The 14,854-nt window shown below is 44.7% G+C and overlaps 1 long non-coding RNA gene across 1 annotated transcript in view; it reads left to right on the top strand.

The window, feature by feature from the left end:
* LOC149871421 (uncharacterized) overlaps nt 1–14,854 on the top strand; it is a 261,718-nt gene that overhangs the window by 34,280 nt on the left and 212,584 nt on the right. Inside the window, exon 3 of the long non-coding RNA XR_016440226.1 lies at nt 9,575–10,445. This is a non-coding gene — a long non-coding RNA (uncharacterized LOC149871421). Of the gene's footprint in view, nt 1–9,574 lie in introns of the transcript that reaches the window.

Consider the following 14,854-nt stretch of genomic DNA (forward strand, 5'->3'; position numbering starts at 1 on the left):
CCCTGCTGAATTCCTACCCCTGGGGCAGAGGGCTGGACTCAATGATCTTCCAAGGTCCCTTCCAGCCCTAGTGTCTATGAATCTATGACTCTATGAATGGGATCTCCATGCTGTCAGACTTCTTACAATCTCATAGGTCATTTGAGAGCATAAAGTGTGGCAGAGAGCCATGGAAGAAGTTCCAGAGGCAGAAAACCGGCAAAGGATTGGAGGAGGGAGGTGAGGTCTGTCCATGGGACCCCTTGTTACTCACCTCTGCCTTGCTTCTCAGGTTCTCCAAATGTATTCAACTCTCCCATTACTCTTCCGCTCATGAACAACCCTCCACCTCTTCTTTACCAGGGTAGAATATATGATAGTGGATATGGGAGAGGCCTGGATTCTAGCCACACTTTTGCAAGGCAGGGAGAAGCTCTGTAGCTAGGACAGAAGGACTAAGCAGAAGGATTAAAATTAGCATTTCATCAACAGGAACGGCTTTGGTGGAGGTCTGGAGCATTGATTCCTTCTTATACAGGTCACTGTGCCATTCTCCCCTGCTGTAATCTTGCGTGGTTTTGGTGGAGAAATCTGAGGTTGCTATCTTACTTGATGAGACACGCTGGTATCATCTACACGAGACACTTTATTGTGCAGCAGACAAATTTGCTGCACAGTAAAGTGTCACTGTCTCCACGTGCATGGCAATTAGGATGCAGTAGACTAATTTACTGTGCTGCCAGATAGTCCCATCAGATACAAGTGATATCTGGCATCACAGTAAATTACTGCACTTAAATTTACGTGTAGATGGTGATGTTGGGCTCAGTTTACTCCAGCTCAAATTAAGCTGGAGTATATTCAGTCTGATTAATTGCACGTGTAGACATGCCCACTGAGCACATACTTCAGATTCAAAATGTTGGTTGGTTGTTTGAACCAAACCACTGAATCTTTCTAAGTTAACCAATTGTTACATACTCGGAATGTCCTGTGATTAATTATTCCCCTGCATTTTACATTATACCCTTTGTCATTTTTCATATAAGAGGTATGCCTCTTGTCAGTTTCTTGCAGTTGCACTATATTAACTGTTTAATAGTATTCAGCCAGTTTTCAATTTGGAAATGAAGGCAATGACCCATTTCACTGTTCTGTTTTATGTCAGTATTTCTGAATTGGATGCAACATGGATAGGACCATGACCCAGAACTGGTGTAATAGAGTAGCAAGGTGGGTACAATGACTGGAGTATGGAATTCCAAATGCTGGAGTTCATTTAGAACATTTCCAGTCCAGAAGGTAGCGGGGTTTGGAATTTGCAAAGGGGGGTTGCTTTGCATATCTGCCCTTCCTTATCACCTCACACACAGCAACTGAAACAGTGGGAGCACAGGATTCTTTTATGGAAGCGCAAAATTAATCTCCAGCAGCTGAAAAAGTGATCTGTCTTGTTTACAGACAAGCGAGGATCTGTGTATGCATGTGTCTGACTAAACATTTGTTAATGCTTCCATTTGACTGCTTGGAGGGTCGATCTTTGTATAATATGTTTTTTACACATAATTCTGCTTTTTATTAAAACAAACTGGCAGTGAAGGAGATGGGGATGGTGTGTTATGTATTACTTGGATGAGGGAGGGGCGGGCTCATGGTGATTCGTTCTTTAATGAAAACCAGCCTCAGTATAACAGAAAGACCTTGATAAACTTTTCTGTTTCCCAGACCCCTTCACTTTAAACCCGAGTTTTTGCTGAAATTGTAAAACTCTCTCTCCTTTCTTTTTATAGGTAATTAATTAGCAGAACTGGGAGTAATGCTAGGAAAAACGCAACCAGCCAACTTGGTTAGTTAATCCTGAAAGCTAAGTAGTAGGAGGGCAGGATTTGTTGTTTTAGTAGTTATTGGTGCATATTTCTTCTTGTGAGGTTTCAGAGGGTAGCGAGTGAGGTATCTTCAGGTTTGCACAATGCAAGCTTTTACTTCAGATTACCATTTCTAACTGGAATCTTATACAAATCCATAGATTTACATGGCCAGTAATTACCATTAGAGTCATTTAGTCCAACCCATGTACTAAGTTTTTCTAGGGCTCTTCTTTATCTCCTTACCACATTAAGGCTTCCCTTGAAATGCACTCAGATAAGCCAAATGAATGGGTTTGGTAGTGTGATTTCTTGGGATCTCAACTGAGTTGTCTCTAAGCTCCTTTTATTTGGAACCTGAAGCTGATTACCAAGGAAGATTTACTATAGAGCCCTGGTTTTAGGGAAGGGGTTTGTTTAGGATGTGGACACACAATACATTTACTGTAAATTGGCGCTACCATGTAGTGAAAATGGAGCAGACACAGGACATAGCTCTACTGGGTGGTAAATTACTTGAATCCAGGTTAACATTTATCCTTGGAACATGGCTAATGACTTTGGTACATGAGAAAGTTATGCTACAGCAGAGCTGTCCAACTGCAGGCCCAACTCTGGAGACTGACCACGTGCCAGGCATCCAGCCATGGGGCTGGGAGGTTGAGTACCACTATCCTAGTCAATTTTATCCCAAGGTAGCTGTTTGCTCACTGGAAATGGACTCTTCTGCCACCTAGCACCCCAACCCAGTAATAGCACCTCCTGTGGGCAGCTAACCTGGAATAGCTGGTCATGTGTCTACTTCTTACTACAGGGTAATTTTTCTACGCAATAAAATCCAGGGTAAATTATGCCATAGCAACTGATTTGAGTGTCTGTACCCATAGACCAGAGCTGTACAAGTGGCAGCTCATGGGCTGCATCCAGCCCCTGAGGGGTTCACCTGTGGCCCTTGGGCTCCTAGTCGGGGTGTCACTCCCCCCATTGCTTTCCTAATGTTGCTGCTAAAGTCTCTCTCTCCCTCCTACTGCTTTTGCTCCTTGATCCCACCCCTAGGGCCACAGCAGAGTGACATGACCTGTGGGGCCAACGGAGCCCATGGCCAGGAGTTTGGGGGGATCCTGAGGGTGCAGGTGTGGCACAGTGCAGTGCAGTGCAGTGCAGCAGGGGGGAGCACTGTACTGCAATGCAGTGCAACAGAGAGGAAGTCAGTGGGCAGGGGGGTGAGTGTCCATGGCATGGCACTGCTGTTGATTAAGGGGCTGGAGACACTTGTGTTTGTAAAGCATCCTGACAAAGAACTGGTGCAGAATGATGATGTCCTATTGTTCGGGCTCTTTCAGCAGATGCTGTTTCCCTTCACTTTTAGGCTCCCTGCTGAACACTATCTCCATTCTTCCTTCAATGTCTGTTCCCTTTTCTCTCCCTCTTTACCTCCTAGCACTGCTCCCTCCCCTATTTTGAGAGAGGAGAGGGAACCTGTGGTAGCTCAGCAGAGAGGAACTGGTAGGATATCTACATCCCCTCTCCCCACAAGCCAGCTCATACCAGCACTAGCAGTAAGGTGGGAAGTGGGTGACAGAAAATGGTCTGGTCCAGGAGGGAAGCAGCAACAGAAGGCCAGGTTTTAGGGGAATTTTCCCATTTTAAACTTGCCAAACATAAGGAAGAAGTAACTGGGTAGCAGAGATCAGAGGACATCACCAAGAAAAACAAGGAGAAATTCACATGCCCATCATTTATTCCCCCACCCCTGAGTGGCTGACCTATGCTTGAAGTCCGAAGAGGAGGTCAGTCCGAGAAGCCTGGAGTAAAGGAGTGGGCGCTGTAGTACACCCAGTAGCTAGAAGTGGTGTGTGTGTGTGTGCGTGCATGGAGGGAGGCTGATCTTTCCTATGCAAGGATGCCCTTTCCTATGCAAGGGCATCGAAAGACAGCTCCTGAGGAAGAATAGCAAGAGCTCTAAGAGCTGTACTAAATTTACTTAGGCTGATTAGAAGTGAGGGGAAGGATGTCTAATGGTGAAACCAGGCAGAGCATGCCTGTCCAGCTGGAATGGGACTATCTATCTTGCCTTTTATTATTGTTTATTTCAATGGAAAATCAGGGTTAATAGTGCAAGCAGGGACTGTACAAATAGGAACAGCACGTTCCATGGAGGAACTAGAGACAATTATCCAAACCTGACAAATGCCGAACAGGCAGCGCAGGGAGCTGGTTGGGTAACGGCAGCTGCCTGTTGAGTAGACAGGAACGAAGTCCTAGCAGGAAAGCGGCAGGCTGGCTAAGGCCGAGGAGTAGGCTTCAGGAGACCTGGGTCTGGGTCTTTGTTCTGTCACTGACTTGGTGCACCGTTGGGTAAGTCACTTCACTCTTGTTTCTCTTAGACTTTTCTCTCTTGTCTGTTAAGATAGTAAACTGTTCGGGGCAAGGGCTATCCTTTGTGTATGTAATGCCTCTCATATATTGACAGCATCTAGCATGATGGAGCTTTAATCTCCATTGGAAACTTTAAGCACTGTAATAGCAGATATAATAGAAAAAGAGAGTGGTCCAAAATAAGGAGGGAAAGGTAGGGAAAGGATTTGCAAAATATTTTCATCAGTGAAGGAAGGAGAGCAGAGGGGAAGGGAGAAAGGAAGGGAAACAAGGGAGAAGGATTTCAGTGGAGGATTCAACCCATTTGGAACACAGTGACAGAATCTGCTGCTTTTCCCTACTTCCTCCCAGCTGGAGTTGTGAAACTCAGGTTTTGGGGTCCCAAATTTTTGTGGCTCTTTCCACCCCAGGATTTGAGATAGTTTTTACATGTAAATTCTGGTCAAATAGTATCTCAACATGATGTATCTTTACTGCTAATGTGGCTATATAATCTCTGCTGTAACCATGTCAGGAGATGGTGTTGTATATCTTGTTTTGGATAGTCATTTTGGGGACTATATCCATTATCCTTCTACTGCTCTACCCCTGGTGCAACTCCTACAGTAACATCAATGGATCAGTAGCTAGCATAAGTGCTAGCATAGACAGAGGTCAGTCAGCCATCTGTGTGTTCACTGCTGTGCTATCTAGACTGCTCTGAGCCTCAGATGTCTTGTTTGGGCATTTATACACATACTTTTTTGTGCTGTGATGCATCAGAGATCTGGCATGTCAGAGTGACTTGATTAATTGATTAATTCACTCACCTAGGGCATTTTTACACATGTATGTGCCGGTGTTGCGATGCATGCAGTTATATAAGTGGCAGAATGTGTGTCAGTGAGCAGAAAACAGTGGTGGTCTGCTTTTGAACTAAAACACATCAAAGGTGTTTGAGTTCAAAAATGCACTGCTGCCATTTTCTCTGCACTGATGCGCATTTCACTGCTTATACACCTGCATGCATCGCAGTGCTTGGCTCTTTTCCGAGTGCCTGGTGCTGAGGCGCATGCATATGTAATAATGCCCTAGGTGACCAGATACTAGTATCTTATCTACTCCCAGCCATTAAGGGTAGTGGCCATCTTGTTCCTTATAATGCACAGCACCTCACACAGTGAGGTCTTGGTCTATGACAAGCCTGGTTAAGCACTATTAATTATTATTACTACATTATGTTTTCCACCGTTGCTAAGCCCAGTCCAGTAGTGAAAGGGTGTCAAGAAAACATTCTCCTGGAGACCTAGCCACCGATTATCAGGGAGGGATTACAGCATAACTATAGCTTGCTGGGCTCCTGAAAGGATGTCTCTGCACTGAAACTCATTGGTTGTACTAAGGCAGTTTGCTTGTGGTTGGCAGGGGCCCATGTTAATCCCCACACTTGGTGAGAAAGCCAGGTTTCATCTGGTTCACTATGGGAGGCTGCATGAAGGCCACAAGCATCACTAGACTAAAATCTAAATCTGCCCAGAGCTGGGTCCATATTTGCTTGAAGCAAAGTGATTTTCTCTGGTGAATCTGGGTTGAGTTTTGGGTTTGTAATGAAAGCTGAAGCCAGCTGGGTGTTGTCTGGTCTATCTGCTTTTTGCATATCTTTACTTGCTACAGCGGTTTTGGAAAGATGTCCTACTGTCCCTGTCAGCAGTCCCTGTGCTGGTAGTCTCAATGCTGGTGTTCTCCAAGGACCCGTATCCCTATGCAGAGTTCTACCCATTGGCTGCATATGCTCTGCGGCCATATGGGGTAGGCAGGAGTTGAAGGTGCCTTGCCCTTTCTCCAGGAACTTTACCCATGGTTTGGTACCCCTTCAGAACTTCATTAAAGAAGGTACTGAAAAGGGTTTGCTGCCCCCCTATGGATTCTGCTGGCACAGCATAGACAGTGCCCAGCTTTCAGTCTGGGGTGAGCAAAGAGGGTGGGATGGACATGCGTGGTAGCTGCTGGGAGGGCCTCATCTATGGAACCCAATGTTTGCCATTTGTTAAGGTTCTTTCCATCCTCACATGCTGAAGCTTGGTTACTTACTGGGCCCCTCTGTGGTGTACTGTATAAGTGTAGCTGAAGAGCAGGGCTTCCCTAGGGCCACTTCATTTGTGCAGGGTGCTTGTTTCTCAGAAAACCTTCAGTCTTTGTGGTGCTTTACAGTGGATTCCTAGAGCTTTTGCCAACCATGGTGCTCAGAAGTTAAAAATATACTGTGGGTGGGACAGCATCTGTCCTACCTGGGGGGGTAGCCTGATGTCTAATAGCTGGAAGAAAAGGCTGGAAGTAAGGAGACTTGGTTTCTGCCTGGATTCTATCCACCCAGCTGTGGGCAAAATCAGGAAAGTCACATTATCTTTCTGTGGCTCAACCCCTACCTTGTTGCTAAAATGGAGAGATGATGTTGACTGCTTCTCAGGAGGCGTTTCAGGATTTAGTGTCTTAAAGCTTAGAAAACACTTTGAGCTCTTCGGGCAGGAAAGGTAAAGAATCCTGGGGGAATCCAAGTGTAATTTGAGGGCAGGTTGAATTCTTTGCCCCTCAGCAGCCCTTTCTTTTGTAAATGGCCAACTCTTGAAATGAGCTTTTGAAGCAAGCACCTGTATGAAGAGCACACTGGGAGGTGTGCAGTGGTCTCATTAGTGTACTTCTGGATCATCCATTGCCCATAGGTAAAAGTCATCACATGTTCGAAGGAACCTGAGCAGATCATCAAGTCTGACCCCCTGCCTTGGGCAGGAAAGGATGCTGGGGTCAAACGACCTCGGCTAGGTGATTATCTAGCCTCCTTTTGAAGACCCACAGGGTAGGGGCGAGCACCACTTCCCTTGGAAGTTGGTTCCAGATCCTAGCCACCCTGACTGTGAAGTAGCGCCTCTTGATGTCTAGCCTGAATCTACTCTTGGTCAACTTATGGCCATTATTCTGCGTTACTCCCAGTACTGTTCGGGGGAACAGGGACTCTCCCATTGCCTGCTGGTCCCCCTTGGCCAGTCTGTAGATGGCCACCAGATCCCCTCTCAGCCTTCTCTTGTGGAGGCTGAACAGGTTCAGGTCCCATAGCTTTCCCTCGCAGGGCCTGCCCTGCTGCCTCCAATCATGCGGGTGGCCCTCCTCTGGACCCTCCCAATGCTGTCCACATCCCTTCTGCAGTGTGGCGCCCAGAACTATAACATTCAATGTAAATGTTTTTCTGCCAGTGGCTCTGCTTAAGTTTTCTTAAATCAGTGGCTGGTGAGTTCCAAGCATTTTGGTTTCCTTTTTCTGCATATTCATGTTGTCAGTGAAGTCTTGACTTATTAAACAGATGGTGAGAGACAGAGCCTCTCTTGGCATCTTCTTCCTGAAGAAAAGTCAAACCCAAAAGCTTTTGTTTGACTTCTCAGAATGCCCTACTCAAATCACTTCCTCTCTCAAGGTCTACAGCAGCCTCATATGGTAAAAGAGAAATTCCAAAAACTACCTTTGCCCAATCATTTTTCTCCTACACGGGTTGGTTAGTAGGGTCCCGGAAGCCATCATACACTGCAAAGGAAATTTAAAGGCTGTATTTGGATCCTCTGCTTCTTTCAAATGTATAGAAAGAGAAGTCCTGGAAGTTTTCTCAAGCTTTTTTGGGCAGAGACCATCTTCTTGGTTGTGTTCACGTAGCATCTAGGACACAGGGATTTTGACCTCTGATAGGGTTCATGGGCCTTACAAGGAGCTCCATTACAAGGTCTCTGGAGCTGGTGTAGCCTCAGCTAGTGTGACCCTCTAGACATAGGAGAACTAGATTTTTGGAGGAGGACTCTCATGGGCACCTGGTAGCATAAGACTTTGTAGTTGTGAAGCACTGAGTTTTTGCAAAGGGTCTGTAATCACCTAGCACCCCCTCCAGCAGAGATGCCGTTGGCACTCCATGATGGTCACACTAGGGCAGTATCCCTACTCAGGCTCCTTGGCACTGGCCTCAGTTTTCTCTCTTGCCATGTCTGGTGTTTTGAGTTCCTCTGTATATAAAGAGGCTGGCTTCAGAACCTGGAGTTAAGCCTTTGGTGCCTGTTTCATCCTGATCATCAAGTAGCCAGTCTACTCTGATCGTTGCACCATTACCTAAAAGGGGATTTGGACTCAACTTTCACACCCCCTCACAGTTTACAGTTTTTTACAAGTTTCATTGTAAAACTTGGCAGCAGATGCATTGGTAGAACTTCCCCAGGCACCTCTCTGTGGCTTCATTGCAACTCCATAGCCACAACCTGGTCCTCCAGTAGTAAACAATAGCAGACATACAACATAAATGATTTCTCCCTAGCACAGGTTCACAGCCAGTCTTCTTTCAGCCCCTGGAGCTCCTTCACTGGAGCTGGAAAGGGCCAGACAGGTCTTACCAAGGGTTTTGGCCTCATAAGACCATTAGTCACACCTACTTGGTCATCAAGGCAGCCTCTTCTCTATCAAGCCTGCCAATCGTGTTCTGGGGTCTCAGCCTGTGTTCCAAGCAATAATTGTGCTTCCCACACCTCTGGTGGGGAGCTGCTTCTCTCCAAGCTTCTTAACTCCCCACAGTCCTTATAGAGTGCTAGAGTCAGCCTGCATCTCTCTGACCCTCTCCTGATCAATAATGGGGTAGAGACCCCATTACAAGGGTCTCTGACACCTCTTGGGAAGGTCCTTATACCTTAACTGAAGATATATGGCTGCTGAGACTTAATCAAAAGCTCAGCAGCTTTGATCAAAGACTTTGCACATTACATCCTTTGGACAGTGGTGTTTTAACAAAAACCAAAGGACTAGCTTCTACCCTGATGTGAATCCCTTGGGGCTCCATTGATTATAATGAAGCTAAGCTTGTTCAGTCCAGTTGAAGACTTGGACCACTGAGTTTTAACAGGTCTAAGTGGAAATCCCTTCTCTCTTCCAGTTGCTCTCCTGTCACTCTTATGGGGTGTCATCATTCCACTAGTGCCACGGTAGTCTGTAGAATTATAGTCTGGATATGCACTGCATTTCTAGGGTAGCTCAGATCAGACTCCTGGGTTTAGACAGATGCTTCAGATGTTTGGATCCAGGGTTTTTGGGTTGAGTCCATCTATCATCGCTCCAGTTACATAATATGGAGCAGATTGGAAAAAACAGCCTCGGGCAACTGGTTGGCACTGCAGTAGGAGACAATACCAACCTGCCCAATCCCACTTGTTATGGTCTTCCTTCTGCCCTTCCTTTTTTCTTGTCCCTTTTCTGTCTCTGTATTGAGGAAAAAACTGCCAGCGAGAGTGAAATTAGCAGAGAAATGTCCATATACACATCAGTTATGCTTCAGTGTGTGTTTTTATTTACAGTTTGATTTTTTTGCTTTGCCATGATGTGCCTTCAGACCATGTCTCTGGAGCAGGATGAGCCTGGAATAAGACCTTGGCTATCTCTCCGGGCAACACTCTTCAACTGTTATGAAAGAAACCCTGAAGAAATGGTAATGTGGTGGTATGGATAACACCCAGAGGAGAGGTGTGTGTGCCAAGTATAATGATTTCCCTTTCCTTACCTGCCTTTGCTTTCAAATTAATATTTGCTGAGGATTGAACTGTCCTCATCCTAGTTTCTCTTTGTAAATGTTTTATTTCATTTTGTATAACTGCCACGTGGCATTTTTCACATTTATGTAACTTTATAGTCTTATCTTTTAAGTCAAGCCAAACCAAAATGTTTATTTAGTAATAGCTATAACTGAAATCCTATCGCGTGCACTTTGCATGCGCGAGTTTTGTATTTTCCCGCGCGCGCGAATTTTGTATTTTCCCGCGCGCGCGAATTTTGTATCAAGCTGCACATGCGTACTTTGTAAGTTTCTTTTCTATCCTGTAAGTTTCACTTTTGCAGAAACGCAATCTATATAAAAATCTGCCTAGCAACACCCATGTAAAAGAAACTATCCTATCCCTGCACGCTTAGCTTATGTCATAGTGTCATAGAGGCAGTCCAACCAACATCAATAAAGAGGCGAAGAAGCAGGAAACGGCAGAGACGACAACTGGATAAATCTCAGGCTTGATCACCCTGTTGCCGGTCCTCAGCCTCCCGTCTGGGCATATCCCAGCAAAAACCCATCAAAGGCCTCGAAAACCCAACAACGAACATCAGCCTCTCAGCGTAGCTTAGACTGCATACCAGCTTTGACTATACCTCTGCGCTTATACTTTAGCTGCAACTTCGCTCCAGCCGGTCTCCCCTCTTATTCGTAAGAGGGTGAGGCCAGGTGAGTTGAATAAACCCTTTTACTATAAACTTTAAAAGCGTATAGCATTTCGCCTACTTGCGCCAGTAAGGCGAACCTCGAGGGCGGTCAACGAGCCACGTCTTATCCTGCCCCACAAGCTGCGTACTTGCTCGCTCTGTAAAGTCCGCGGCTCATCAAGTGGTGTCGGAGTCTCTAATCCGGCATTTTGCAACACTCTTCAGACAGAGTAAAAGGACAGAGGTAGGTTTCTGTTAACCCTTTCAATGATTTAGGGTCTTCCAACTTGCAGTTATCATTTATATTGGAGTACTGCCTAAGGGCCCAAACCAAGATCAAGATGCATTGTCCTCTATATATACATACAATAAGAGAGAATTTCTTCCCTGAAGAGTTTACCATCTAAATACTCAGGGCATACAAAGAACTGTGGCCATCTATACACATGCACCGGGATGAAGTGCCCACAGCGTTATGTGTATTCAGCATCCCATGCTTCAAAACGGTGACAAGAGCACTTTAACTAAAGCTCGTTTTAGTTTTAGTTTATCAAGCTTTAGTTACAGCACCCCTGCCACCATTTTGAAATGTGAGGACATTAAATACATGTGATGCAGAGGCTGCTGGAGCACACTAATTAGCATTCTCCAGCAGACTTGATTAACTGAGTCTGCTCTGGTGCATGCTAATTAGCATGCATCAGAGCAGAGTTCCATCGTATGTATAGGTGTCCTGTTTTAATTCCTATGTTGTGGGAATTGAGGTGCAGAGAGATTAAATGGCTGGCCCACGGTCAAGTCTGTGGCACAGTCAGGGACTGGATTAGGTTACAGTGTCATAGCCTACAGTGCATCCTTCCTGTCTGACTTTGCCTTGTTCCACTTGTGAGGTTTGTCTGGATGAGCAAGTTCCATTGAGCAGCATGCAAACCATTAACAGGCACAATATACTGAAGGAAATCTTGGAGGTCCAGGCATGAAAAAGGAAACAGAGAGCCTCTGCTTCTTATGTGCTCTGACGTACAAAATCAGATGGTGTTAGGGAATCATGTGCTTATACTTGTCTAGAAGCAGCTATGCTATGTTTTTGTTTGCTGGAAGTCATTCCCATACACACAATTCCCTTCCTTTTTTGGGGAGCTTCACATTGGAGCCAGAAGCTCCAATTTGACTGAATTGCAGTCTCTTCCACCCTTAGTTCTCAGTTGCTCTGAGATGTACAGTAAGTGGAATCCCCATGCCACACATTCATGATCTGCATATCCAACAAGGACCCCTGTTTGAACAGGTTTGGCTCTATTCAGACTGGTGTAAATCTAGAGTAGTTTCATGGAGCGGGTGTAGCCTCAGCTAGTGTGACCCTCTAGATGGAGAAGAACTAGATTTTCAAAGGAGGATTTTCCTGGGCACCTGGTAGCATAAGACTTTGTAGTTGTGGAGTACTGCACAGGCATTAATCAGTTCTCTGAAGATAAAGGAACTAGTTCAGGGTTTCAGAAAACCAGTTTCAGAGCCGGGGTTAGGCCTCATGGCCATTTTCATGTTAGCCCTCTACTCTTTTCCTGAGAAACAGTCTTTTGTTCATTTGTCCCTGAGGAACCTTTCTTTCTCTTTCAGGTGGTAGATAAAATACAAGAACCTACTCCTGAGTCTGCAAGGAGGGAATGCACTAAGTGGATGTATCTACATGAGGCATTTACTGCCATTGCCTAATTAGCTCCACAGTAAAGTCTCAGCATCTACACATGTGGCCCTATTAGGTCGCAATAGACTAATGCTGCTGTAGGTTAGTACTTGTAAACACAAGTACTATCTTGTGGCAGTGTTATTTAGTGCACTGCAATGCACATGTAGATGCTGATGGGGCCAGCTGTGGCCCAAGGGTTCTTCAGTGTAGGGGCTGCCTGCTAGCTAGCCCTGCACTGGAGCACCCTCATGCCTCACTCAGCTCCTCTGCAGCATGCTGAGCTGAGTCAGAGCAGTTCAGGGCTGGCAGGCTGACCCCTTGGGCTTCCTGCCACCTGGGGCTGCTCCAACCTGTCTCAACATGCTGCAGTCCCAGGTGCACATGAAGCTCCTGTGCCTGGGAGCAATAAACTCCAGCATGAACTATGCTGGAATGTATTGCATTGCACTGATTGCATGTGTAGATGCACCCAGTGAGGAGAGAGCTTTACAAACATGCTGGTGGTGAAGGGGGCAATGTCCCAGAGAAGCATCTACACTGTGCGGGGTGAGGAGCATGTTGATTTGCATGCCACTTGTGACGTCTAAAGGAAATTATGTGTCCTGGACAAGAAAAGTTGATGTAATAGAGATATGTAGGGATTGGATGCTTCAAGGGGGCAAAATACCCCTTATCTCTGCTGAGGAGAAGGAATTTGAAGGGAAGATGCCTCTATAAGGGAGATTAGGTGAGCAACTGACATGCTCAAAAAAACAGCAAATGGAAGAAAGAGGAAATAAATCAGAAATTAGGAATTATAGAAAATTTATAAGGGATGCAAAAGGACATGAAGAGGAATATCTGGGCCACAGAATTATACATAATAAGGAGGCTTTTTTTAAAAAAAAGAGTCTCATCAGTGGTATTGGTACATTGCTGAGTAGAAATGATAGACTGGTCAATAACAGTATATTGCAGACATTTTTAACAAATATTCCTGTTCTGTATCTGGAGAATAATTAGATGATATAGATTTATCAAAGGATGAAGAGGAAAAACTTTCCTTTTCTGTACTCACTCAGGAGTATTTTAAACAGCAGCTACTAAAGTTCAGATAGTTTTAAATAATCAGAACTGGATAATGTACATCCAGAATTTTAAAAAGTGGCTTTGGAGCTTTCTGGACCATTAGTGTTGATTTTCAGTAAGTCTTGGGAATCCCAGAGGACTGGGAAAAAGTTAATGGTGTGCCCGTATTTTAAAAGGTCAAGCTGGATGACCCAGAAAATTATAACTCTGTCAGCCTGACATTGATCAAAGGCAAAATAATGGAACAGCTAATCCTGGAACTAGTTACTAAAGAATTAAAGGAGTGAAATATAATTCATGCCAGTCAACATGAGTTTATAGATAGTAGATCATGCCAGAGTACTTTGACATCTCAAGCAACAGGAGAGAAGTTACATCACCTTTGCATCTGCCACTGTTGCAAGTATTCCTAGAGTACTGGGTCTTGTCCAGTCCTGCTGGGCACAATTCACAAAGGATGTTGATTAAATTGGAGACTGTTCAAAGAACAGCCGTGAAAAGGCTTAAATGTCTGGAAAAGCGTATCTTGTAGTAAAAGACTCTAGGACCTGGATCTATTTAGTTTACCACTGAGGAGGTAGATGAGTGATTTGCTCATAGTGGATAACAGCAATTCTCAGCCAGGGTGCCATGGCATTCTGGGGTGCTTTGAGAGCCTTTCAAGAATATTAGAGGGTGCCACATAAAGTTAGCACTTTTGGGTGTGCAAACATGGTTCATAAAATAAACGCAGAGATTTTAAAGAGGAATCCAAAGTGTCAAAATACTCTGAGCTGTTGTGGTCTTTCTGAGTTCTTTCCCCCAGAAGAATTGCTCAACTATTTTTCTGTAGTTAAAAAACAAGTGAAAACGAAGAGCTGGTATTTTCTGAGGAGTGCCTTAAATCTCATGAGAGGTGCCTCAATACTAAAAAAGAGTAAGAACTACTCGTCTATTTGTACCTATATGAGTGGGGAGAAACTGTTCATTGTGGGCTCTTTGATCTATCAGGCAAAATCATAACAGGATCCAGTCACTCAAGTTTGAAGTGAAGCAGATTTAGTGTAGAAACACACACAAGTGAATAGCTAACACTAAAGGTGATCAACTATTGAAAAACAAATGTTGCGATAGATTCTCTATCGCTAGCAATTTTAAAATTAAGACTGCATACTTTTAAAAAAGATTTGCTCTATTTCAAGGAGCAATTAATTAAGGGAAATTCTCTGTCTTGTGTTTATAGAGCAGGCCAGATTAGGATATCATGATTGGCTCTTCTGGCCTGATAATTTCCTAGTCTGTGAAGGATCTTTTGGCTTCCATGTGGTTCTTTGTGTGCTTAAGGGTAATGGACTTAAATGCTTTGTTGGATCAGGGTGATAAACTCTCCTGCTTCAGGGTACAAGTCAGCCAATCTCTAACTGATGCGAGATTGGAAGAAAATTGCCTGATAGTAGATAACTTCCCAATGTTTACTGCAGGGCTTCTGAAGAAACTTTTGTTGGTGACTGTCAGGGACAGGAAGCTGGACTAGATGGACTACTGGTCTGAAGCAGAACAATAATCCCTATGTTTCTTTCCCGGTAAACATCCCATAAAGCATCACCTTGTGGCATGGTGTGACATACGGTATCTATCTTCTTAAACTGGAAAG

The sequence above is a fragment of the Crocodylus siamensis genome, chromosome 2 (genome assembly GCF_052110815.1).
Source record: "Crocodylus siamensis isolate JL-2025a chromosome 2, ASM5211081v1, whole genome shotgun sequence".
NCBI classification, from domain to species: domain Eukaryota; kingdom Metazoa; phylum Chordata; order Crocodylia; family Crocodylidae; genus Crocodylus; species Crocodylus siamensis.